This window comes from Bos taurus, chromosome 5, assembly GCF_002263795.3.
Source record: "Bos taurus isolate L1 Dominette 01449 registration number 42190680 breed Hereford chromosome 5, ARS-UCD2.0, whole genome shotgun sequence".
Taxonomy (NCBI): Eukaryota; Metazoa; Chordata; class Mammalia; order Artiodactyla; family Bovidae; genus Bos; species Bos taurus.
In genome coordinates, this window is record NC_037332.1 from 78107499 (window position 1) to 78132900 (window position 25402).

Here is a 25402-nt window from a genome sequence, read left to right on the forward strand (position 1 = left end):
TGTTCTCTATGGAAAGAGTTGTAACTTAAAATGGAAAATGATGAGAGAAATATTCACATATTGAGGTATGGGAAAGTCATTCTGGCCTATACATGATTTAATTTAAACTTTAGGCTAACCAAAACAGCCTGTTCATGGCCTATTAAACATACATTGTACATCTGCTTTAATCATTAAGACAAAAAAATAGTGCAAAGGTATATTTTGATTATTATCCTCATTGTAATATGTCTAATAATTTTCAAGTGTTTGTCCAGGTACTATGAAAGTTTATTGCCACTCTTGTTCTGTACCTGTCCCTCCTCAAGATTAAGGAGTATCAAAGCAAAGGGGAAATTGAAACAGAGCAGGATCATATGGTCCTTGCCCCCAATCATGTTCTCTGCCTGACTTTTACCTGTGGAAAACTTTAGTCAATGAATAAGCTTAATCAGAGAAGTGAGAAATGCTGAAACAAAGGAAAATAGTCAAAGGAGACTAAATAATAATAGTGTAGTCATTAAGCATGCTAAGTTGCTTCAGTCGTGTCTGATTCTGTGCGACCCCATAAACGGCAGCCCACTAGGCTCCTCTGTCCCTGGGATTCTCCAGGCAAGAATACTGGAGTGGGTTGCCATTTCCTTCTCCAATGCATAGAAGTGAAAAGTGAAAGTGAAGTCGCTGAGTCATGCCCGACTCTTAGCGACCCCATGGGCTGGAGCCTACCAGGCTCCTCGGTCCATGAGATTTTCCAGGCAAGAGTACTGGAGTGGGGTGCCATTGCCTTCTCCGGTCATTAAGCATAGTCAAGGATATTTAGTCCTTTCTCAAGGGCTATAGATAATATTCTGAGCCATATCCTGTGAGCTGTCTTACAGATACCAAAACACCAGGTGGAGAAGTTAACTACATGATGACCAGGATATACCCAGGACTTGAGCTGCCACAGTTCCAAGAATTGAGAGCAAAGAAACGGGAACAAGTGCACCCCGGAACTGAAGATTAACTGTACCTGAAACAACCAAGATGATGCTAGTCAGGCAACTCATGACAAGTTGAAGACGACTGTTAGAGATGACTGTTCTCTTTCTGCATGTAATCCCCTCTCCAACTCTGTCTCTTACCCGCTGCCTGTCGGCAGGGGTGGGGTAGGGGGAGTTGGCCTTTGGACAGATGCCACCACCCTCCCCTCAAGTTGCTGGCATCTGAAATAAAGCAAACTTTCCTTTCCACCAACCTGGCCTGCTCATTGCCTTTTGAGCAACAAGCAGCCGGACCCCCCATGCATAACTTTCAGTAACAATAACAACTTCTGTTATTATTAAAATCTATGAAAATCTCTCAACTGATGGATGTGTTGGCTCAATTTGAGGGGATCCATTACTTCTGAGAATTTCTTCTTCATCTTTTAAATTTTTGGCTGTACCAAGTAGCATGCAGGATCTTAGTTCCCTGATCAGGGGTCAAACCCACACCCCCTGCAATGGAAGTGCAGAGTCTTAACCACTGGACTGCCATAGAAGTCCCACTTCTGAGAACTTCTGATTGGGAGGAGTACTTTTTAAAAAGTATTCCAGAGGGAATTTTATTTCTAAAAACTGTTTTATCCATTTGCTACAATCCCTAGTGTAAAGGAAGGATGGAATGTGGACCCAGCAAAGGATTTCCCCCTCTTCCCAAAAGAAGTTACCAATATGTTCACCAAGCCATTATTTATAGCTTTAGTTCAACATAAAGAAGACTAGAAGGCTCATCCTAATAATTAGTTCTTGCAGAGAATGGTAAAAATAAAAACTGTACTAGCTTCATATCAACTCCTATGTGCCGACACCTCCTTTAGACACTTTCTGGTGGCTGTCCCAAGACTCTCAGAACCTTGCTGCATTTAGTCCTCCTAGACACAACTCAAGTAAGACCAGCTTCTTCCTGGAATGATTAGGTTTTCAGACCTAAACTTCTCAACAAATGTTATGAGACCAATTCTAAGAGTTATGTCCTACATTGTGTTAGCATAGACATTGAGTCCATATCCTGCAGCTGTTACTACTGCAGTTACTCCCGCTGTCCCTACATTTCTACCATATAAACATGCTGCAAATGAGAGTTCACCATGCTCATTAATACTGTAATGCCCAGTCACAGGGTACCAGGCAGCAGCTTGACAAACAAGATCAGAAAGTTTTAAGATTGCCATGTCAATATGTGCCATTCCTCTAGATAGAAATCAGATGTCAAATGGACAGGTGTTTCCTCTTATTCAAGCCATAATCCTTATTTTTGCCAGAGTAATCACTAGCCTTGAGACTGTGCACTCAGAACTTCTTGTGCTGCACACTCCAGAGCTTTCATTCTAAGACGATGAAGCCATCTCTCTACTTCAAGCCCAACTAGTCAAAGACACTGCCCAGAAGCCAATCAGCAGTGTGACTGTGGTCCCAAGGTTTAAAACTGACCAGGAGTAACAAGAAGAAACTCATGTTTCATCCAAGAAAAATATCTAAACATTGAAAAACTTCAGTAGTGTGCATGTGTGTGGGGGGGGTGGGAGTGGGGTGGGGGTGGGGTGGGGGACTTGATTCAAAATAAAATGAAATTCCAAGTAGAAAAAAAACCCTGAAACACATATATATACTGAGAAAATACTATGTCTAACAAAATTAATGCTAGTCCTAGATTATTTATGGAGTTTTAAAAAGATAGAGAGGAAAGAAGGAAGGAAGGAGGGAGTGAGAGGAAAGAAAAAATATAAAAAGGGAGCCTCTTTATACAGAAATAAATGAGAAAACTATAAGCCTTGGTTCTAGATACCCTGAAACTACCTTTTCCAGTTAATTAACATTCCTTCATAGCATAGTACTACTTCTTTATCACTGGGATTGCATAAATTTATGGCTGATGTTGTTTTATACTGTATGTTTGTATTTTGTATTATGTTTGATTGTTTTGTTGAGAATGCTTCATGGACTCTTTTATAACTAAGACTTAATAGTTCACATTTTTTACTATGTAAATTATTTGTATCCATATGTAATCCTGATGTTTTGATGATTGACTGGGAAAAAGGTACAGAAAATTTTCAAATAGTATCTCTAGTGCCAGGACAAACCAGGAGCATTCTGATCTTAACAGTTGTTCAAAGACTAAATAGTTCTGACTTCCACTGCATACCAAAAGCCCACAAAAAGAAGATAAACTACCAGATTTGACCTTCAAATCTGCCATCATCAAATTAAGAGGAAGAATTTCAGCAGCAGAGCACATTAAAACCTCATTCCATTGATCTATCCAGTTAACACTGGGTAGAGTGTTATATGTGCCTATTAGAGTGGTGCCTATGTGCAACAGGAACCATGTCAGTATCACAAAGACTTACTATAGGATGTAGACAAAGGTAAGGAGACCCTGGTTAATGTTATAAATTTGAGATGGCTTTAATTATATATGTTTTTTTTCAAAAAGTTATTCCTACAAGCATGGCTAAGAAACTATGATACTGACATAAATCACAAGATCAGTAAAACCTTTCAAGACTCTGCAAACTTGGTACCTCTGTCTCTTTGACAGTCTCCTGTTACAACTGAGACAGGCTGTTCAGACTGAGGAGGAGGCTGAATGGACAGCCTGAAGAAAATTGTAAATGTTTGTTAAAATCTGAAAGAATTTTTGAGAAACAGATGGCTCAAAGCAATAAAAACATTGCCAAGTTCTTTTGGATGTTCACCTGAGTTTAGAGATCACAGATTGATTGTGGTGATTGCATGCCAGATCCTTTACGTTTGTTTGCACATTTAATCTTCATGACATTCATATATGTAAATATAATTTTCTTGATTATACAGAATGTAAGTCACTAATACAAGCTTCCATAGCTAGTTAGGGTTTTGTGGTTGCGGACAATAGAAAATTACTCTGGCTAATATAAGGTAAAAGAAATTTCTTTGAAAGGATGTTTGAAAGCTGACAAAACATATTGGCTAATGAACCAATGCAATGAACCAAAGGATGAAACCAAAGCATTTTCATAGGTCTCACTAGTTGAAATGGATAAGCTGACTCTTTAGGACATAGCTGCCTATGTAAATCATTTAATGTATTTGGATCACTCTGTTAAATTAACACTGCTGTAGATTATATACAAAAGTTGTCAGGACATGTGAAGTGAAAGTCGCTCAGTGGTGTCTAACTCTTTGTGACCCCATGGACTATACAATCCATGGAATTCTCTAGGCCAGAATACTGAAGTGGGTAGCCTTTCCCTTCTCCAGAGGAACTTCCCAACCCAGGGATCAAACCCAGGTCTCCCGCATTGCAGGCAGATTCTTTACCAACTGAGCTATCAGGGAAGTCCCAGGACATGCACCTATGGTCAATTAAATTTATGACAAAGGAGGCAAGAATATACACTGGAGAAAAAAAGAGTCTCTTCAAATAAGTGGTGCTTGGAAAACTTGACAGCTACACTTGAAAGAATGAAATTAGAACATTCTCTAATACCATACACAAAAATATACTCAATATGGATCAAAGACCTAAATGTAAGGCATGCGTGCTAAGTTGCTTCGGTTGTGTCTGACTCTTCATGGCCCTATGACTGTAGCCTGCCAGTCTCCTCTGTCTGTGGGATTCTCCAGGCAAGAATACTGGAGTGGGTTGACATGCCCTTCTCCAGGAGATCTTCCAGATCCAGGGATTGAACCTGCATCTCCTCTGTCTCCTGCATTGGCAGGTGGGTTCTTTACCACCAGTGCCACCTGGGAAGCCCAACTGTAAAGCTCTTAGAGAAAAAACAGTCAGAACACTCATGTAAATTGAAGCAATATTTTTTTCGATCCACCTCCCAAAGTATTGAAAAACAAAAATAAACAAATGGGACCTAATTAAACTTAAAGGCTTTTGCATAGCAAAGGAAACCAAAACCAAAATATTTTCTTCCACAAAATGGAAGAGAACATTTACAGATAAAGTGACCAACAAAGGGTTAATCTCCAACTGATACTAACAGTTCATTCGTACTCCTCCCCAGGGGAATAGGAAGAACTAGTTGGACATGTGAGTTGGGGAGAATAAACAGCTCAGCCATCCCCACTCTTTCTATTAATAGGCCTGTTTTGCAGAAAGTGGGTCTGATCTCCTCACATGGGCCTCTATTGTTCTATTGGGAAGCCTGTGGTTGTCAACTATGCCAGTGACCAGCACATAAGTCTGGGAAAAGTGTGTCCACTTGGCCACGCCTTCCAGTCAGCTTTATTAAGATATTTTTACATTCATCGGTGTGACTCATATCTCAATTGATTCTGAATTCAGAAGGAAGAATCAGATCAGATCAATCGCTCAGTCATGTCCGACTCTTTGCGATCCCATGAATCACAGCACGCCAGGCCTCCCTGTCCATCACCAGCTCCCGGAGTTCACTGAGACTCACGTCCATTGAGTCAGTGATGCCATCCAGCCATCTCATCCTCTGTCGTCCCCTTCTCCTCTTGCCCCTAATCCCTCCCAGCATCAGAGTCTTTTCCAATGAGTCAACTTTTTGCATGAGGTGGCCAAAGTATTGGAGTTTCAGCTTTAGCATCAGTCCTTCCAAAGAAATCCCAGGGCTGATCTCCTTCAGAATGGACTGGTTGGATCTCCTTGCAGTCCAAGGGACTCTCAAGAGTCTTCTCCAACACCACAGTTCAAAAGCATCAATTCTTCGGTGCTCAGCCTTCTTCACAGTCCAACTCTCACATCCATACATGACCACTAGAAAAACCATAGCCTTGACTAGACGAACCTTTGTTGGCAAAGTAATGTCTCTGCTTTTGAATATGCTATCTAGGTTGGTCATAACTTTCCTTCCAAGGAGTAAGCGTCTTTTAATTTCATGGGTGCAGTCACCATCTGCAGTGATTTTGGAGCCCAGAAAAATAAAGTCTGACACTGTTTCCACTGCTTCCCGATCTATTTCCCATGAAGTGATGGGACCGGATGCCATGATCTTCATTTTCTGAATGTTGAGCTTTAAGCCAACTTTTTCACTCTCCACTTTCTTTTTTTTTTTTTTTACTCTCCACTTTCACTTTCATCAAGAGGCTTTTGAGTTCCTCTTCACTTTCTGCCATAAGGGTGGTGTCATCTGCAAATCTGAGGTTATTGATATTTCTCCCGGCAATCTTGATTCCAGCTTGTGCTTCTTCCAGCCCCACGTTTCTCATGATGTACTCTGCATATAAGTTAAATAAACAGGGTGACAATATACAGCCTTGACGAACTCCTTTTTCTATTTGGAACCAGTCTGTTGTTCCATGTCCAGTTCTAACTGTTGCTTCCTGACCTGCATACAAATTTCTCAAGAGGCAGGTCAGGTGTTCTGGTATTCCCATCTCTTTCAGAATTTTCCACAGTTTATTGTGATCCACACAGTCAAAGGCTTTGGCATAGTCAATAAAGCAGAAATAGATGCTTTTCTGGAACTCTCTTGCTTTTTCCATGATCCAGCGGATGTTGGCAATTTGATCTCTGGTTCCTCTGCTTTTTCTAAAAGCAGCTTGAACATCAGTAAGTTCACGGTTCACGTATTGCTGAAGCCTGGCTTGGAGAATTTTGAGCATTACTTTACTAGCGTGTGAGATGAGTGCAATTGTGTGGTAGTTTGAGCATTCTTTGGCATTGCCTTTCTTTAGGATTGGAATGAAAACTGACCTTTTCCAGTCCTGTGGCCACTGCTGAGTTTTCCAAATGTGCTGGCATATTGAGTGCAGCACTTTCACAGCATCATCTTTCAAGATTTGGAATAGCTCAACTGGAATTCCATCACCTCCACTAGCTTTGTTCGTAGTGATGCTTTCTAAGGCCCACTTGACTTCACATTCCAGGATGTCTGGCTCTAGGTGAGTGATCACACGATTGTGATTATCTGGTTCTTGAAGATCTTTAATGTACAGTTCTTCTGTGTATTCTTGCCACCTCTTCTTAATATCTTCTGCTTCTGTTAGGTCCATACCATTTCTTCCCTTTATCGAGCCCATCTTTGCATGAAATGTTCCTTTGGTATCTCTGATTTTCTTGAAGAGATCCCTAGTCTTTCTCACTCTGTTGTTTTCCTCTATTTCTTTGCATTGATCACTGAAGAAGGCTTTCTTATCTCTTCTTGCTATTCTTTGGAACTCTGCATTCAGATGTTTATATCTTTCCTTTTCTCCTTTGTTTTTCGCTTCTCTTCTTTTCACAGCTATTTGTAAGGCCTCCCCAGACAGCCATTTTGCTTTTTTGCATTTCTTTTCCATAGGGATGGTCTTGATCCCTGTCTCATGTACAATGTCACGAACCTTATTCCATAGTTCATCAGGCACTCTATCTATCAGATCTAGGCCCTTAAATGTATTTCTCACTTCCACTGTATAATCATAAGGGATTTGACTTAGGTCATACCTGAATGGTCTAGTGGTTTTCCCTACTTTCTTCAATTTACGTCTGAACTTGGCAATAAGGAATTCATGGTCTGAGCCACAGTCAGCTCCTGGTCTTGTTTTTGCTGACTGTATAGAGCTTCTCCATCTTTGGCTGCAAAGAATATAATCAATCTGATTTCGGTGTTGACCATCTGGTGATGTCCATGTATAGAGTCTTCTCTTGTGAAGGAAGAATGGGACAGTACTTATTAGGTACCTGGTATTTTGGGGGGCTCCAAAATCACTGCAGATGGTGATTGCAGCCATGAAATTAAAAGACGCTTACTCCTTGGAAGGAAAGTTATGACCAATCTAGATAGCATATTCAAAAGCAGAGACATTACTTTGCCAACAAAGATCTGTCTAGTCAAGGCTATGGTTTTTCCAGTCGTCATATGGATGTGAGAGTTGGACTGTGAAGAAAGCTGAGTGCCGAAGAATTGATGCTTTTGAACTGTGGTGTTGGAGAAGACTCTTGAGAGTCCCTTGGACTGCAAGAAGGTCCAACTAGTCCATATTAAAGATCAGTCCTGGGTGTTCATTGGTAAGACTGATGCTAAAGCTGAAACTCCAATACTTTGGCCACCTCATGCGAAGAGTTGACTCTTTGGAAAAGACCCTGATGCTGGGAGGGATTGGGGGCAGGAGGAGAAGGGGACGACAGAGGATGAGATGGCTGGATGGCATCACCGACTCGATGGACATGAGTTTGGGTAAATTCTGGGAGTTGGTGATGGACAGGGAGGCCTGGTGTGCTACAATTCATGGGGTCGCAAAAAGTCGGACACAACTGAGCAACTAAGCTGAACTGACTTGCAAGGAAAAGATTTTCAGCTGGTGTGAACTCTTAGGTCAGGCCCAGGGACCCTGGAGGTATGACCTTAGATTTGCTTTCTTGCTATTCTACTCTCCAGAGTGTAGTGATATGAGATAAATGTGGACTGTTAGCAGATCAGATTACACCTGGTTCCCGGAGCATTCTCTGTGAAATCTCTCTCATGAGTTGCAGCTCACTGGGAGGCAGGCATGTGACTTGGCACACACTCCTAAAGGGACTGGGCAGCAAGCGTAGGACATACACAGGCAGGGAATAGGAAGCGAGGCTGCCCCAAGGTGAAGTTGCCTGCACTGAGCTCTACCTCATTCTTGGGACTGAACCCTGGGGAATGGAAGAAAGTGGAAGCTGAACCTAACTTGTTGCCAGATGTCAGGAGGCCTCTGCTATTTGGCTTTGTGCATTATTACAGTTTATCTTTCAAAGTTAGGAAAACTGGTGTGGAGGTGGGGAACATGTCTTTGTTGCAGAAGTCGGAGGGTGAAGAAATCAAGCACCACACTCTGAGAGTTGGAGATACGACGTCAGGCCCAGAGGAGTTAACACTTCCAGCTCTGAGCCCCCAAAAAGCAGTTACAGTTGTTATAGGCAGTGCATGACATCAGACTATAGTGAGCAGAGCCGACTGTTAATAGGCCAGTTTAAACTAGGGGTTCTCCTCACCCCTGAGAACAGCTGTTAGGACACAGCATGGAGGATGCCTGACCTTTACACAATCATGGTTAAGCGGTATTACAGGGGCTGGGTAATTGACAAGGGTGAGTGAGGTAAGTTTCATTTCCTAACGTTAAGTTTCTATTTCCCCGAAACTATGACGCTTACCTGACTGCAAAGAGTAAGCTGAGCTACAGAATCAGAAGGGAGTATGAAGTTATTTCTAGCTGGGTGTAAGTTTTAAATTTTTCTTTTCATCTTGACTTTTTATCAATTTTGAGCCAATAAGACCAACCAATATTGAGTAACACAGCAAGTAGTCCGGAAAATTCTAATACTTTGTACCTGCTCTACAATAACGAAATAAAGTCTTTGTTAAGTTCACTTGATTTTTGCAGTCCATCTATCACTCATTTCAAACCTTATTTCAATTTTCCTTCCTTTTTAATTTTTTTACTTTTATTTAAAAGAATTTTTTGTCTACATCGAGTGACATGTGGAACTTCCCTGCACAGGGTACCAAGGACCAAACCCATGCCCTCTGCAGTGGAAGCATGCAGACTTAACCAGTGGACCAAAACGAAAGTCCTTTCCTTCCTTTTTCAGAGAAGCAGGATAATAATTAAAAAAAAAAAAATTTCCTTCTCATATTTCCTGTGAGACTCAATTCTGGCAGATAAAATGAAAACTGATTTTCTTCTGGTACAGCGCCTTCTAGTTCATATCATCACATGGGTGATGTCTGAGGCTTGGCAATCATTGCTAAGTATGGTAAAGCACAAGACAAAAGGGATTGGTGTCATTAATGGCCTTATTGAGCGACCACAACTGTCTTAAATTTCCCCTTTCCTGGATTTACTGGTACGTGAGACAAAGAAATCCTTTACTGTTTTTGGCGGTCAAGTGCCGTCTTAATTGATACATTCATCCATTCCATTTCCGTGTATGGTAGGCAGAATCTGCTGCTGCTGCTGCTGCTAAGTCACTTCAGTCGTGTCTGACTTTGTGTGACCCCATAGACGGCAGCCCACCAGGCTCCCCCATCCCTGGGATTCTCCAAGCAAGAACATTAGAGTGGGTTGTCATTTCCTTCTCCAATGCATGAAAGTGAAAAGTGAAAGTGAAGTCGCTCAGGCTTGTCCGACTCTTATCGACCCCATGGACTAAAGCCTACCAGGCTCCTCTGTCCATGGGATTTTCCAGGCAAGAGTACTGGAGTGTGGTGCCATTGGCTTCTCCAGTAGGCAGAATAATGGTCCCCTAAAGATGTCTATGTCCTAATCTCTTGAACTTGTGAACGTATGACCTTACATGGCAAAAGGGACTTTGCAGCCAGGGTTAAGTTAAGGATCTCCAGGTGAGAAAAGCATCCTGGATTCTCCAGGTGGACCCAATGTGATCATAAAAGTCCTTTTAAGTGCAAAAGGATGGCAGAAAGAAGATCTGAGAAAGAGATGTGACAACAGAAAGGTCAGAGAAATGCTATGTGCTGGCTTTGAATGTAGAAGAAGGCCATAAGCTAAAGAATGTGGGTGTCTCACTGATCCTGTTCATGATGCCAATTGTCTCACTGTTCACTCAGTTCACTGAACCCAGGGTAGGCAAGGCATGAGTTAAAGAGTCTGGAAGAAGACTCAAGGAGCTGCAGGAACTGCAGACACATTTATTCTCTCCTGGCTGACACAGCAGTCATAGCAGCAGCCATAGCATACCCTAACACAATATAACCTCTCTCCTGGCTGACACAGCGGCCATAACAGTATTATCTCCTGGCTGATGCGGCAGCTGTAGCAGCAAACTCGCTATATTCTCTCTTGTGGCTGACCCAATGGACACAACAACAGCAGTAATGCTGCTGCTTTCTAGGTGGAGCTCATATATTCCTACAGTACAAAGTAGTTTGTAACAAGCGAGTACCTTGTGACATGCATGCACAGTGCTACAAATGACGTCAGCTCTTAGTCACTATTTACAAAACGTGGGCTGAGAGAGCCTGAACACACCATCTTGGCTAATTTGCTTTCTCCCCACAGTGGGCATCCCCTAGAAGCTGAAAGAAGAAAGGAAATATTTTCCCCCGGAGGCTCCAGAAGAAAACAACATTTCTAAAAGCCTGATTTTAACATAGTGAAGCCATGTCAGACTTCTAACCTACTGAACTGTAAGATAATGAATTTGGGTTAAGCCACTAAATTTCTGGTAATCTGTTACAGCAGCAATAGAAAATGAATGCACTATATTAAGGTTTCTTAACAAATTATGGTAAGTCCAGGGAAATTGCTTCTTCTCAGTGCAAGATTCCTCTAGCCTTTTTAAAGTCAAGTACAGGGAAAAAAGAGACATAACTTACTTTTTAAGAATTAAAGAAAAAAAAATCCCCACCAACCTAGGAAAAGAATGACAGTTTTTTATAGCCATGATGCATGTGTGCTAACTCACTACAGTCATGTCTGACTCTGTGAAACTCTATGGACTGCAGGCCGCCAGGCTCCTCTGTCCATGGGGATTCTCCAGGCAAGAATACTGGAGTGGGTTGGGGTCAAACCCACATCTCTTAAGTCTCCTGCATTGGCAGGTGGGTTCTTTACCACTAGCGCCACCTGGGAAGCAAACACCAAAGCTGATTTTAAACTTGTTTAATCAGTGACAATTTGCTTCAATAAACACATCTCAGTTACAGGAAACAACTTTCTGTAACCCATACTTCTAAGGCTGATTTTCAACTAATTCTACTTCGTAGAAGTATTTTCTCAAACAATAATTTTCATAAACCCTGTAATTTCAAGTCAACTTGACTTTTATCATCATGGCTTTCCCTTACTTAAGTGGTAAATTCAGTTTCTAGGTTTCAGATTTTAGGTGATGGTTTCATCTTTTGATATATTGTACATTCGTCTAAGGAAAAGACAGTCTTGTTCTTTAACAAGAGTCAAGATAAACACAGAGTACTACTATTAACTGAAGGGAAGTGGGAAGTGGTATATGAGAATTTGTTGTAATAATGTGAACAAATAATTTATATGTTTGTTGTTTAGAACTTTAGATTTGGTAAAGAATCCTCCTGCAGCCCAGGAGACCCAAGTTCAAATCCTGATTCAGGAAGATCCATTGGAGAAGGGATAGGCTACCCACTCCAGTATTCTTGGGCTTCCCTGGTGTCTCAGCTGGTAAAGAATCTGCCTGCAGTGAGGGAGACCTGGGTTCAGTCCCTGGGTTGGAAGATCCCCTGGAGAAGGGAAAGTCTAACCACTCCAGGATTCTGGACAGGAAAATTCCATGGACTGTGTGGTCCACGGGGTTGCAAAGAGCATGACTGAGTGACTTTCACTTTGTTTGAAAAACAAAAACCCTAAAAATAAAATCATTTATGATCCCACATTTTTATTTTGAAATATTTAAAGTAAGTCCTTATATGTATATGTATAGCTGATTCACTGTGCTGTACAGTAGAAACCAACATACAACATTGTAAAGCAATGATGTGTATATGTGTGTGTGCGTGCTTGCTCAGTCATGTCCTACTGTTTTCAGCTCCATGGACTGCAGCCCACCAGGCTCCTCTGTCCATGGAAGTTTCCAGGTAAGAATACTGAAGTGTGTTACCATTTCCTATTCCAGGTAATCTTCCTGATCCAGGGCCTGGGTCTCCTGCATTGACAGATGGATTCTTTACCACTGAGCCACCTGGTGTATACTCCAGTAAAAATTAACTTTTAAAAATAAAGTCTCCCCTGATCTACTTCCTACCAATCCCACTCAAGAGGTGATTGCTAATAACAATTTTATGTGTACTTTTTCAGGTATAGACTTAGGCACAAGGTGTTAATAATAAGCCTATTTTAACCAATTGCCATAGCGTTGCTAGGGTCTTTGGAATATATTTTATATATTTGAAAATAATTTAGTGTTTTAGCATGGTTGTAAACTTCTTGAGAATGATAGTCATAATATATTCATGTCTACACAACAGATTACATTACCTAATAGGTTTTCAACAAGTATTTATGGAGTGGGATTAAGAACTAAATTTAATAAGATCTCATTTAATCTCTGGTGTGAGAATATAATACTTAGTCCTAAGGGGATATAGATAGAGATCCTGGGTCCAACTGTGGCAGGCTGTCTGGAATCTGAATATTTAAAGTTCTAGTATAGTATTGTTCAAAGAGTGGTCAACTGGTGGTCTATCAAGTAGTCAAAAAAGTTTAGCAATTTCAAAGCAAAAAGCAAAGAAACAATTTTGTTAACACATAGTTAATAAATGTAAAATTAAGATTAATCACTACTTTTATAGAAATCCTCTTATATTCTTAATTTATTATTTTAAAATAGGTTGGACTTTCACATGATTCAAAATTGAAAAAGATAAAAGGATAAACAGATCTCTATGATTGCATCTTATCCTAGCCAATATTTATCGGCTTGTTACTGTACTTGTAATTTTAAAGTTACTGCCAAAATCTTTCATGATTTTTGAATGGATTTTGCCCTTCCATGGAGGGAAATTTATCCTCTCATGGGAATTAGAGTGCCTGGTTCCCCATAGGCTCAGCCACACAGATCAGATCAGTTGCTCAGTTGTGTCCGACTCTTTGAGACCCCATGAATTGCAGCATGCCAGGCCTCCCTGTCCATCACTGACTCCCGGAGTTCACTCAGACTCACGTCCATCGAGTCAGTGATGCCATCCAGCCATCTCATCCTCTGTCGTCCCCTTCTCCTCCTGCCCCCAACCCCTCCCAGCATCAGAGTCTTTTCCAATGAGTCAACTCTTTGCATGAGGTGGCCAAAGTACTAGAGTTTCAGCTTTGGCATCATTCCTTCCAAAGAAATCCCAGGGCTGATCTCCTTCAGAATGGACTGGTTGGATCTCCTTGCAGTCCGAGGGACTCTTAAGAGTCTTCTGCAACACCACAGTTCAAAAGCATCAATTCTTCGGTGCTCAGCCTTCTTCACAGTCCAACTCTCACATCCATACATGACCACTGGAAAAACCATAGCCTTGACTAGACGAAACTTTGTTGGCAAAGTAATGTCTCTGCTTTTGAATATGCAACACATTATCAAAGATTTTTTTCCCACTAATTCCTTAGCTCAAAATGATCTCTCAGTGGCACATTAACTTGCATTCTATTGTGAGTAAAGTTAACAGTTTTTTCATGTTTGAACCATCGGTTTTAACTTTCCTGTGAATTACCTGGTCCTCTGATTTCCATTTTTCTATTGGGTTATTTTTTGTTTTTTTCTTTAGTTATTTTAGGTGTTCTTTTACACTGAAAGTTAGCTTTTTATGACACTAGTATCAAATGATTTTCCTTAAGTTTCCATTTTAACTTAGGTTATGATAACTTTTCCTATGCAGATTTTTAAAAAATATGTGATTGCATTTCTCAAACCTTTTTTTAGTTTCTTTTGAGCTTGTGTTGCAATGAAAAGGGTTAAAGAGAAATGAGTTTTTCTTTTCTTTCCTGAGAACAAAGAAGATAACAGGAGGCAGGCATGATCACTCCTAGTTTATACTTTGTTCATAATCTGTAATCTGTAACTAAGTTTGCTTTTCTGTGCCCTAACTCTGCATGTGCTACATTTTGAACCTATTTGAACCTATTATCTTTTGAAAGTGAGAAGTGAAAGTGAAGTCGCTCAGTCCTGTCCGACTCTTAGCGATCCCATGGACTGCAGCCCACCAGGCTCCTCCGTCCATGGGATTTTCCAGGCAAGAGTACTAGAGTGGGGTGCATTGCCTTCTCCGATTGTCTTTTGACACTATACTAATTACATCCAGTATCTGGTGCTCAACTTTATGGACTTTTCTTCGAAGACCACCCCTTGCAGCCTTTTCTCTTTTTGCATTACAGAAAGAAGGCCACAGTACAATAACAAAAGACAATGGGCCCAACTATCTGGCTACCAGATTGCCAGATCCAATTACTGGGCTACCTGACACCAACCTGTGACCGTTTGTGAAACAATGCAAGAGGAAGAATACAAGATCCTTACACCTTTGTTCCTCATCAGCTATCCCTGTCTGGGAACCATCTTCTTATATAAGCCCCTGCAACCACTCATGGAGAGGGGAGAGGCACAGCTCTTGAGGAATGAGCCTCCACTGGCTAAAGTTTAAAGCCACCTTTCTATTTCTTCCAAACTCTGTCTCTATGGTTTTTTATTTGGCTTTGGTAGGCAGAGAAAGCCAAGATTTTGGTGGCAGATCAGATCAGATCAGTTGCTCAGTTGTGTCAGACTCTTTGAGACCCCATGAATCACAGCACGCCAGGCCTCCCTGTCCATCACCAACTCCCGGAGTTGACTCAGACTCACGTCCATCGAGTCAGTGATGCCATCCAGCCATCTCATCCTCTGTCGTCCCCTTCTCCTCTTGCCCCCAATCCCTCCCAGCATCAGAGTCTTTTCCAATGAGTCAACTCTTTGCATGAGGTGGCCAAAGTATTGGAGTTTCAGCTTCAGCATCATTCTTTCCAAAGAAATCCCATGGATGATCTCCTTTAGGATGGACTGGTTGGATCTCCTTGCAGTTCAAGGAACTCGCAAGAGTCTTCTGCAACACCACAGTTCAAAAGCATCAATTCTTCGGCGCCCAACTCTCACATCCGTACATGACCACAGGAAAAACCATAGCCTTGACTAGACAAACCTTTGTTGGCAAAGTAATATCTCTGCTTTTGAATATACTATCTAGGTTGGTCATAACTTTTCTTCCAAGGAGTAAGCGTCTTTTAATTTCATGGCTGCAGTCACCATCTGTAGTGATTTAGGAGCCCAGAAAAATAAAGTCTGACACTGTTTCCACTATTTCCCCATGTATTTCCCATGAAGTGATGGGACTGGATGCCATGATCTTCATTTTCTGAATGCTGAGCTTTAAGCCAAGTTTTTCACTCTCCTCTTTCACTTTCATCAAAAGTCTTTTGAGTTCCTCTTCACTTTCTGCCATAAGGGTGGTGTCATCTGCAAATCTGAGGTTATTGATACTTCTCCCGGCAATCTTGATTCCAGCTTGTGTTTCTTCTAGTCCAGAGTTTCTCAATATGTACTCTGCGTATAAGTTAAACAAACAGGGTGACAATATACAGCCTTGACAAACTCCTTTTCCTATTTGGAACCAGTCTGTTGTTCCATGTCCAGTTCTAACTGTTGCTTCCTGACCTGCATACAAATTTCTCAAGAGGCAGATCAGGTGTTCTGGTATTCCCATCTCTTTCAGAATTTTCCACAGTTTATTGTGATTCACACAGTCAAAGGCTTTGGCATCGTCAATAAAGCAGAAATAGACGCTTTTCTGGAACTCTCTTGCTTTTTCCATGATCCAGCCGATGTTGGCAATTTGATCTCTGGTTCCTCTGCCTTTTCTAAAACCAGCTTGAACATCTGGACATTCATGGTTCACGTATTGCTGAAGCCTGGCTTGGAGAATTTTGAGCATTACTTTACTAGCGTGTGAGATGAGTCCAATTGTGCGGTAGTTTGAGCAGCCAAACTTTGGCATTACCTTTCTTTGGGATTGGAATTCCAAAGAATTCCTTTTCCAGTCCTGTGGCCACTGCTGAGTTTTCCAAATGTGCTGGCATATTGAGTGCAGCACTTTCACAGCATCATCTTTCAGGATTTGGAATAGCTCAACTGGAATTCCATCACCTCCACTAGCTTTGTTCGTAGTGATGCTTTCTAAGGCCCACTTGACTTCACATTCCAGGATGTCTGGCTCTAGGTCAGTGATCACACCATCGTGATTATCTGGGTTGTGAAGATCTTTTTTGTAGAGTTCTTCTGTGTATTCTTGCCATCTCTTCTCAATATCTTCTGCTTCTGTTAGGTCCATATCATTTCTGTCCTTTATCGAGCCCATCTTTGCACAAAATGTTCCTTTGGTATCTCTGATTTTCTTGAAGAGATCCCTAGTCTTTCCCATTCTGTTGTTTTCCTCTATTTCTTTGCATTGATCACTGAAGAAGGCTTTCTTATCTCTTCTTGCTATTCTTTGGAACTCTGCATTCAGATGTTTATATCTTTCCTTTCCTCCTTTGCCTTTCACTTCTCTTGTTTTCACAGCTAATTGTAAGGCCTCCCCAGACAGCCATTTTGCTTTTTTGCATTTCTTTTCCATGGAGATGGTCTTGATCCCTGTCTCCTGTACAATGTCACGAACCTCAGTCCATAGTTCATCAGGCACTCTATCTATCAGATCTAGGCCCTTAAATCTATTTCTCACTTCCACTGTATAATCATAAGGGATTTGATTTAGGTTATACCTGAATGGTCTAGTGGTTTTCCATACTTTCTTCAATTTAAGTCTGAATTTGGCAATAAGGAGTTCATGATCTGAGCCACAGTCAGCTCCTGGCCTTGTTTTTGCTGACTGTATAGAGCTTCTCTATCTTTGGCTGCAAAGAATATAATCAATCTGATTTCGGTGTTGGCCTCTGGTGATGTCTATGTATAGAGTCTTCTCTTGTGTTGTTGGAAGAGGGTGTTTGTTATGACCAGTGCATTTTCTTGGCAAAACTCTATTAGCCTTTGCCCTGCTTCATTCCGTATTCCAAGGCCAAAGTTGCCTGTTACTCCAGGTGTTTCTTGACTTCCTACTTTTGCATTCCAGTCCCCTATAATGAAAAGGACATCTTTTTGGGGTGTTAGTTCTAAAAGGTCTTATAGGTCTTCATAGAACCATTCAACTTCAGCTTCTTCAGCATTACTGGTTGGGGCATAGACTTGGATTACTGTAGTATTGAATGGTTTGCCTTGGAAACAAACAGAGATCATTCTGTCATTTTTGAGATTATATTCAAGTACTGCATTTCAGACTCTTTTGTTGACCATGATGGCTACTCCATTTCTTCCGAGGGATTCCTGCCCGCAGTAGTAGATATAATGGTCATCTGAGTTAAATTCACCCATTCCAGTCCATTTCAGTTCTCTGATTCCTAGAATGTGGACATTCACTCTTGCCATCTCTTGTTTGACCACTTCCAATTTGCCTTGATTCGTGGACCTGACATTCCAGGTTCCTATGCAATACTGCTCTTTACAGCATCGGACCTTGCTTCTATCACCAGTCACATCCACAGCTGGGTATTCTCTTTGCTTTGGCTCCATCCCTTCATTCTTTCTGGAGTTACTTCTCCACTGATCTCCAGTAGCATATTGGGCACCTACTGACCTGGGGAGTTTCTTTTTCAGTATCCTATCATTTTGCCTTTTCATACTGTTCATAGGGTTCTCAAGGCAAGAATACTGAAGTGGTTTGCCATTCCCTTTGGAGAAGGCAATGGCACCCCACTCCAGTACTCTTGCTTGGAAAATCCCATGGACGGAGGAGCCTGTTAGGCTACAATCCATGGGGTTGCTAAGAGTTGGACATGACTGAGCGACTTCACTTTCACTTTTTACTTTCATGCATTGGAGAAGGAAATGGCAACCCACTCCAGTGTTCTTGGCTGGAGAATCCTAGGGACGGGGGAGCCTGGTGGGCTGCCATCTATGGGGTTGCACAGAGTCGGACATGACTGAAGTGACTTAGCATCTCCAGTGGACCACATTCTGTCAGATCTCTCCACCATGACCCACCCATCTTGGGTTGCCCCACGGGCATGGCTTTGTTTCATTGAGTTAGATAAGGCTGTGGTCCTAGTGTGATTAGATTGACTAGTTTTCTGTGAATATGGTTTCAGTGTGTTTGCCCTCTGATGCCCTCTTGCAACACCTACCGTCTTACTTGGGTTTCTCTTACCTTGGGCACGGGGTATCTCTTCACAGCTGCTCCAGCAAAGCGCAGCCATTGCTCCTTACCTTGGACGAGGGGTATCTCCTCACCGCTGCCCTTTCTGACCTTCAACGTGGGATAGCTCCTCTAGGCCCTCCTGCACCCGAGCAGCCACAGCTCCTTGGACAACAATGTAGGAAACTACATTTAAATTTCTCAGATGATTTATTCTAGTATTTGGATAATTGCATTTTTTCCATCTTAATTTTTTTTTACATTTAAAAAATTATAGTTGATAAGCAGTGTTTTCATTTTAATCTTTGATTACCTGAAATCTATCTTGGTTAGAATGTGAGATATGGATCCAAGTTTTTTTTTTTTTTCACACCGGTTATCTTCAAACAATACCCAACATCCAACAACTGCCAACATCTGCTAGATCATCAGAAAAGAAAGAGAGTTCCAGAGAAACATCTATTTCTGCTTTATTGACTATGCCAAAGCCTTCGACTGTGTGGATCACAATAAACTGTGGAAAATTCTGAAAGACGTGGAAATACCAGACCACCTGACCTGCCTCCTAAGAAATCTGTATGCAGGTCAGGAAGCAACAGATAGAACTGGACCTGGAACAACAGACTGGTTCCAAATAGGGAAAGGATTTCGTCAAGGCTGTATATTGTCACCCTGCTTATTTAACTTATATGCAGAGTACATCATGAGAAACGCTGGGCTGGAAGAGGCACAAGCTGGAATCAAGATTGCCAAGAAAAATATCAATAACCTCAGATATGCAGATGACACCACCCTTATGTCAGAAAGTGAAGAAGAACTAAAGAGCCTCTTGATGAAAGTGAAAGAGGAGTGTGAAAAAGTTGCCTTAAAACTCAACATTCAGAAAACTAAGATCATGGCATCCAGTCCCATCACTTCACAGCAAATAGATGGGGAAACAGTGGTAGACTTTACTTTTTTGAGCTCCAAAATTGCTGCAGATGGTGACTCCAGCCATGAAATTAAAAGATTCTTACTCCTTGGAAGAAAAGTTATGACCAACCTAGACAGCATATTCAAAAGCAGAGACATTACTTTGCCAACAAAATTCCATCTAGTCAAGGCTATGGTTTTTCCAGTAGTCATATATGGATATGAGAATTGGACTATAAAGAAAGCTGAGTGCCAAAGAATTGATGCTTTTGAACTGTGGTGTTGGAGAAGACTCTTGAGAATCCCTTGTACTGCAAGGAGGTCCAACCAGTCAATCCTAAAGGAAATCAGTCCTGAATATTCATTGGAAGGACTGATGTTGAAGCTGAAACTCCAGTACTTCGGCCACCTGATGCAAAGAGCTGACTCATTTTAAAAGATCATGATGCTGGGAAAGATTGAGGGCAGAAAGAGAAGGGGACAACAGAGGATGAGGTGGTTGGATGGCATCACTGACTCAATGGAGATGAGTTTGAGTAAACTCTGGGAGTTGGTGATGTACAGGGAGGCCTGGCATGCTGCAGTCCATGGGGTTGCAAAGAGTCAGACATAACTGAGCAACTGAACTGAACTGAACTGATCCTCAAACATGCATTGAATAGTCCATAGTACTTTAAAATATCACCTTATCACATGCTAATTCATTCATGCAGTTGCATCTATTTCTGGATTCCATTCTGCTCTGTTGATGTGTCTATTTACACACTAGCCCATACTGCTATAATTACAGCTCTAAAGCAGGTTGTCGTCTCTGGTTTTACTAGTTCTCTGTCATTTTTCTTCTTCATCAGACATGTTGTCATTTAAATTTTTTTCTCTATAAATTTTAGAATTAGTCTGTCTCTTAAAATTTTTTCTTGGAATCATGGTGGATTTTATAGATTAATTTAGAAGAATTTAAGCTTTATGATAATAAGTCATCCTATCCTATGCTTTTCCATTTATTCAAAGCTTTTGTTTCCCTTGGTAGTTAGTTAAAAGATTTCTTTGTGTATTGCACATTTTCTAATAGCTTATCCCCAAGAATTCAATCTTTCGTGTTGCTGTTGTAACTAGATATTTTTGAATTGATTGTTGTTTGTATCTATGAAATGGAGGGATTTCTGAATATTCAAATTTAAGGACTATATTTTCCATTTCTGAAAAAAAAAAAAGGCTATTGGAATTTTGATAGATTGATTTGAGTGCACATCATCAATTCATAAACAGATAGCTTTTCAATTTCAAGTTTTCTTTAATATAGAATTGCAGGGGGCCCTGAATAGCCAAAACAATCTTGGAAAAGAAAAGTTAGAGGACTCACACTTCCCCATTTCAAAACTTATTTCAAAACTACAGTAATCAGACTGTGTGGTACTGGCATAAATAGAATACTTGAGAAATAACCTATATAATTATGATCCATTCATTTTCAAGAAAGGTGTCAAGGCAATCAGTAGGAGAAAGAACTGTCTTTAGCAAAGAATTCTTTTAATTTCTTTCAGTGGTGTTTTGTTTTTTGACTATAAACCATCCACTGTTTTTGGTTAAGTTTCAGTATTTTACTCTTTTTGATGCTGTGTGAATGAAATTGTTTACTTAATTTCATTTTTGGATTGTATTACTAGCTTATAGAAATACAACTATTTTATATATTGATATTATATCTCTGCAACATATGTGAATTCATTTATTAGTCCCAGTAGATTTGTAGTTTCTTCAGAATTGTCTATTTAAGATCGTTATATGCTGGGACTTCCCTGGTGGTCCAGTGATTAAGACTTAAACCTTGTAGGAGACAGGCCTACTAAAAGGCCTGGAAAAAGAATTAAGCAATCTTGCTGAGAGGACATGACTCAGCATGTAACTCCTGAAGGAATCCAAGAAGGAACAAAAGACATCTTGAAAGCAGGATGTACGCCTGGGAGTGGAAAGCCATTAACAGACTGTTCCTATCTTGAGCGCCTGGGAGGCACATAAAGATTAATTAGAACGGTAGCAAAGACCGCTGGAAGATGGCTGCTTGGCCGTGGAGGCATATCTCTGGAACTGCAAAGCAGCCATGGGGTGACTTCTGTGATGGGCTATTAAGACGATTGATGAACCTTCTTTTTCGCAGGTGGTGAAAGGGTCTTCACTGCTTGGACCCGCAGGGCTGGGACTGGAGGAGCTGCCGACCCCCGCGATGACTGCAGCCGGAGAGGTGCGTCGTGTTCCAGTGCGTGCAGAGCCACGCCATGCTCATTGACTCTGTTCACCTCGCCTGGGACCTGTTGCAGTCCCTCGGGGCTATGGTCTTCTCCAGAGTCACAAATAATGTAGTTTTGGAGGCTCCGTTCCTAGTAGGCATTGAAGGTCACTCAAAGGCAGCACTTAACCTTTTGTTCTGTAGTTCCTGTGAGATTCCCATTGGTTTCCACCTGTATTCTACCCATGCTGCCCTGGCTGCCTTGAGAGGCCACTTCTGCCTTTCCAGTGAAAAAATGGAGTGCCTTAGTTCAGTTCAGTCGCTCAGTCTTGTCTGACTCTTTGTGACTCTGTGAATGGCAGCATGCCAGGCCTCCCTGTACATCACCAACTCCCAGAGTTTAACCAAACTCATGTCCATTGAGTCAGTGATGCCATCCAACCATCTCATCCTCTGTCATCCCCTTCTCTTCCTGCCCTCAATCTTTCCCAGCATCAGGGTCTTTCCAATGAGACAGCTCTTTGCATCAGGTGGCCAAAGTACTGGAGTTTCAGCTTCAACATCAGTCCTTCCCATGAACACCCAGGACTGATCTCCTTTAGGATGGACTGGTTGGATCTCCTTGCAGTTCAAGGAACTCACAAGAGTCTTCTCCAACACCACAGTTCAAAAGCATCAAATCTTTGGTGCTCAGCTGTCTTTATAGTCCAACTCTCACATCCATATATGACTACTGGAAAAACCATAGCCTTGACTATACAGACCTTTGTTGACAAAGTAATGTCTCTGCTTTTTAATATGCTGTCTAGGTTGGTCATAGCTTTCCTTCCAAGGAGTAAGCATCTTTTAATTTCATGGCTGCAATCACCATCTGCAGTGCTTTTGGAGCCCCCCCAAATAAAGTCAGCCACTGTTTCCACTGTTTCCCCATCTATTTCCCATGAAGTGATGGGACCAGATGCCATGATCTTAGTTTTCTGAATGTTGAGCTTTAAGCCAACTTTTTCACGCTCCTCTTTGACTTTCATCAAGAGGCTCTTTAGTTCTTCATTTTCTGCCATAAGGATGGTGTCATCTGCATATCTGAGGTTATTTATATTTCTCCTGGCAGTCTTGATTCCAGCTTGTGCTTCATCCAGCTCAGCATTTCTCATGATGTACTCATATAAGTTAAATAAGCAGGGTGACAATATACAGCCTTGACGGACTCCTTTTCCTATTTGGAACCAGTCTGTTGTTCCATGTCCAGTTCTAACTGTTGCTTCCTGACCTGCATACAGGTTTCTCAAGAGGCAGGTCAGGTGGTCTGGAATTCCCATCTCTTTCAGAATTTCCCACAGTTTATTGTGATCTACACAGTCAAAGGCTTTGGCATAGTCAATAAAGCTGAATGAAAACTGACCTTTTCCAGTCCTGTGGCCACTGCTGAGTTTTCCAATTTGCTGGCATATTGAGTGCTTATTTAAGTTATATGCTGAGTACATCATGAGAACCATTGGGCTGGAAGAAGCGCAAGCTGGAATCAAGATTGCTGGGAGAAATATCAATGCCTCAGATATGCAGATGACACCATCCTTATGGCAGAAAATGAAGAACTAAAGAGCCTCTTGATGAAAGTGGAAAAGGAGCATGAAAAAGTTGGCTTAAAGCTCAACATTCAGAAAAAAGATGATGGCATCCGCTCCCATCACTTCATGGGAAATAGATGGGAAACAGTGGAAACAGTGGCTGACTTTATTTGGGGGGGCTCCAAAATCACTGTGACCAACCTAGACAGCATATTAAAAAGCAGAGACATTACTTTGTCAACAGAGGTCTGTATAGTCAAGGCTATGGTTTTTCCAGTAGTCATATATGGATGTAAGAGTTGGACTATAAAGACAGCTGAGCACCGAAGATTTGATGCTTTTGAACTGTGGTGTTGAAGAAGACTCTTGTGAGTTCCTTGAACTGCAAGGAGATCCAACCAGTCCATCCTAAAGGAGATCAGTCCTGGGTGTTCATTGGAAGGACTGATGTTGAAGCTAAAACTCCAATACTTTGGCCACCTGATGCAAAGAGCTGTCTCATTGGAAAAGACCCTGATGCTGGGAAAGATTGAGGGCAGGAAGAGAAGGGGATGACAGAGGATGAGATGGTTGGATGGCATCACTGACTCAATGGACATGAGTTTGGGTAAACTCTGGGAGTTGGTGATGTACAGGAAGGCCTGGCGTGCTGCGGTTCACGGGGTCACAAAGAGACAGACACGACTGAACAACTAAATGACTGATAAAGCTGAAATAGATGTTTTTCTGGAACTCCTTTGCTTTTTCGATGATCCAGCGGATGTTGGCAATTTGATCTCTGGTTCCTCTGCCGTACCTCTTAAAAACAAAAGCCATAGTAAATCCATCTGAGATGGATATCTACAACATCCCTCTATGAGAAAAGTTTGCAGAGCTGAAAGAGAAGATGATGTTAACACATACTCGCTTAAATTCACTCATAAAGATTTTGAAGGAACTGCCTCCTGACCAGTCCAAGCTAACTAATTCAGAATCAAAGCTTGAGTATCAGAGGCAGGCCTTATTGCTGTCTTCTGTCCAGGTTTCATAGCTATTTGTCTTAAGAATTCATTTTGGCTTCTTATCAACTTCATAATATTAATTTTTGAAAACATTCTGATTGCAAATTTAAGAATTAAGAGCCAATGTCCCATGAATGCTGTGATCTAAAGATGCATGATTGGCCTGAAAATAGAGTTGTACTTCTGTTAATTAACTATTTTTCCTACATGGAGCAGTTGTCATAGGAATACTAAGAAATCATTTTTTTCTTACATGAAATACAGGTACATACATATTCTGTAGGTAATATTCAATAAGTTAACTGCATAATATATATTTATCTTTACCTTTTCAGTTGTAAACTGAACTTAGCAGGATAGTAATGAAAGGAATGATAAAAACATCAAGTAGTCACCGAATGCTGTTTTCTCATTATTTTGCTTTATATAGCACTGTGGCTCAATAGCTTATCATAGTATTTGAGAGGCACAGTGCAAAATAGCCTTGAAGGAAAAGGTCCTTGGGAAAATGGCGAAGGGCCAGAAGTACCCAGGCATTGTGTACTGATAGCTGAAAAACATTTCCTGCCTTTGGCGAGGCTCGGCACCAAGATTTAACAATTAAAACATTAAAGACGATGCTTAAAAAAAAATGGGTATGAGATAAACACATGGGTCGTTAAGAACGTGCTGGTCCTTAAAAGATCTTTTACTGATTATATCTTAACCTTGTACGTGCTCTGCTTACCATATTCTCTGAACTCTTTGTTCCTTGCTGCTATAAAAAGGCTCGACTACAAAAATAAAGTTGTCAGTCCTTACAAAAACTGTCCAAGTGTTGTTCTTTCAAGTTTGCCATTTCCAAGTCCCCCCCAAAAAAATTCCCACAGTAGTCATTTAATAAATAACTATAAAATATTATGCTCGCTGCTGGAAATAAGCAAAAACACCTATTCTGTATCTTTGGAGTTTATAATCTAGTTATAGATGGATATTCAAATAACCACATTAAGGCATTTAAAATTATAACTGTAGTAAGGATTCTGAATAAAAGGGACATAGGGAAATAAACACATATAGC

The 25402-nt window shown here is 41.1% G+C and overlaps 1 pseudogene; it reads left to right on the top strand.

Moving 5' to 3' along the window:
* The first annotated feature begins 21600 nt into the window (after positions 1-21600).
* Positions 21601-24731, top strand: LOC100137780 (protein Mis18-beta-like; annotated as a pseudogene).
* Positions 24732-25402: the final 671 nt, after the last annotated feature.